Source organism: Olea europaea, unplaced genomic scaffold (assembly GCF_002742605.1).
Source record: "Olea europaea var. sylvestris unplaced genomic scaffold, O_europaea_v1 scaffold2605, whole genome shotgun sequence".
Classification (NCBI taxonomy): Eukaryota; Viridiplantae; Streptophyta; class Magnoliopsida; order Lamiales; family Oleaceae; genus Olea; species Olea europaea.
This window is the reverse complement of record NW_019244368.1, coordinates 2864-5726: the sequence shown is the minus strand read 5'-3', so window position 1 is coordinate 5726 and position 2863 is coordinate 2864.

Sequence of the window (2863 nt, the reverse complement as noted above, 5' to 3'; positions counted from 1 at the left end):
CATTATTGAGATGTTAGGGAGATATTTAAGTAACCTGGGAATGGATAATTGGAAAGCAGTCAAACGAGTCATGCAGTATTTATAGAGAACAAAGGACTACATGCTCATATACAAAAGAACGGATCGGTTTGAGATCGTCGGTTATTCTGATTCTGATTTCGCGGGATGTCAAGATAGAAGGAGATCCAATTCAGGCTATATTTACTTGCTTGCTAGAGGTGCGATTTCCTGAAAGAGTGCTAAGCAAACACTCATAACTACTTCCACCATGGCAGAGGAGTTTGTAGCGTGTTATGAGGCATCAAATCATGGAATATGACTGCGAAAATTTATCACTGGGCTACGTATTATGGATAATATAGAAAGACCTCTCAAGATATTTTGTGACAATAAATCAACGGTACTGTATTCCAATAACAACAAGGGCTTGACGAAATCAAAACATATAGAGATCAAATTCCTGGCTATTAAAGAAAAAGTTTAGAGTGGACAGGCGACAATAAAACATATTGAGACAAAAACTCCATGGTTGCGGATCCACTTACTAAGGAATTGATACCCAAGGTCTTTTATGAGTACTCTGCTCATATGGGTGTAATGTCTCTTAAAGATATCTAATTTCAATGGGAGTTTATATTTTTACTTTTCATATTGGACACATGTACTATTATTTTGGATATAGTTTATGGTTAAAGTTATTTTCAGTTATACAATTTATTTGGTTTATTATCTCTGAATTTGTTTATAATGATCTCACTAAAGTATTAAGGTGAACCAGTTGGAAATAAGAATGTTACAGATCATATCACATGTAATTTTCATATTACACATTCATGCTTGATCCATATCATTCAATTATATTGATATACGTGACCATCAATGGATTTAATTATAATGAAAGTAGCAAAAGTCGATTTAGTCTTATGTTGATATGATTAATGGACCAGATTGTTTGAGGACACATTCGGTAATGATAGCAAAATTCTGAGTACTCATAAAGTTATGTTTAATACAAAATTATAAGGTGACACATATAGCCTAAGTGGGAGATTGTAAGGAATTTTTAAATCGATCATGTGAGTTTATATGTGTAAATTATTGTGTATTAAATTAAAGGTTGTCAAATTCGATTAAACCCATTTAAAAGCGATCCAATAAGATTTTCGGTATTTTGGGTTTTAATGCATCCAATTAAAGTATGGATCTTTTATGTGTAGAGAGTGAGCCTAGATTCATAATTCTACGATGGGTAGAATTAGGTCAAAAGGCGTTAATATATAAATACGGTTATGGTCTCTAAATCACATGTACGTGCATTGCTCATTCTGTTCTGCCTCCCATCGTCAGAGAGAATTACGAGTTGTGTGTAGATTTGGAAAACTAAAATCGCAAGATTTAACTATTGCAATTAACCATGTCTGATTTATGTATACTTCCGCTATATTTTACATATTCTTAATGATCGAACATGAAGATTCGGTGATTTTACGGCAACAAATTTCTCCTACATCTTTATCAAATTACTTTTGAACAAATCACAAGAGTGGACTGCATGCGATCATTTGATGGAGCAAATGGATGGAATGAGACGGTTGAGGTGATTCTAACAAAGAAGACGATTTGCACAATAAAATCAAACTATAGGAATGTTTTATGTCAATAATCCAAAAAGGAAAAGAAAAGAAAAATGTAAACGGAAAACGGCTATTTGGGGTCATGGTCAAGCTTTAGGAAAAAGCCAACTGTTTCGATTCAAATTCGTGTGAAGAAGACAAAAAGTGGCTAGACCCCAACCCAAAGATACAAACACATTTCTGTGGTTTTGGACCAAGAAACAGAGCAAAAATTGAGTCAGTTCAAATTCTTGGGAGCTCAGAAGGAGGAGGGTAAAGTGAAAAACAATGCAATGTTCTCCGGAGGAACCAATCAAAATTCCATCTTAGGTTTACAGCGAATAGATATACAGTAAACCATATGGAAAATTCAAGAAACTAGAAACCTTGAGGAATTCTTTTAGCTTTCTAGATCAAATACGTTTGTCGATAATATGCATATTCCTTTAATTTGGAAAAATAAGTAGTTTTATGGGGTTAATAATGATTATTTATAGATAAATTTTTTTGAATTTCTTAGACGCCAAGTTCAGTGCTTCATACGGTAAAAGAATATGTTTGATAATGAATTTTGTACGATGCTTGTGCTTTTTTAATTAAAAAAAGAAAGTTATTTTTGTTTTTTAATTTTTAATTATTTATTTGAAATGTATTTGTTCTTTTTTGAAAAATTTTGGAGTATAGTTACAATTTGTTCTTTATTTTTGTTTTACTAAAATAAAAGGGTATATTTATAATTTTACACCTTTTAATTGAGAAAATGGATCAAAATGATGATTCTACAATGAAATGTAAAAGTAAGGCTAAAAATGCCAAAAAAATAAAATAAAAATGAAAGGCACTAACGTTTTGCACAATAAAATTGAAATATAGGAATATTTTGTGCTAATTACTCTTTTAGTAATTTATTTAAACTCATTTGCAATTTTTCAAAAGTTTGGCAGTGTGATTGCAATTTATTCTTTAAATTTTCTCTTTTTTGTTTTATTTAAATTTAAATGCAAGGGTATGTTGATCCTTTTACATTTTTTATTGAGAAATTAGATGAAAATGATGATTTTCCCAATGAAATGAAAAAAAGTAAGGAGCAAAAATGTCAAAAAAATAAAAGGTATAGATATTTTGTACAATAATATTGAAAAATATGGACGTTTTATGCTAATTACCCAATTTTGAATAATGCTTGTGCCTTTTTTAACGTAATTTTTTATATTGATTGAAAATACGCAAGTGGGCAAATTTAAAAAAAA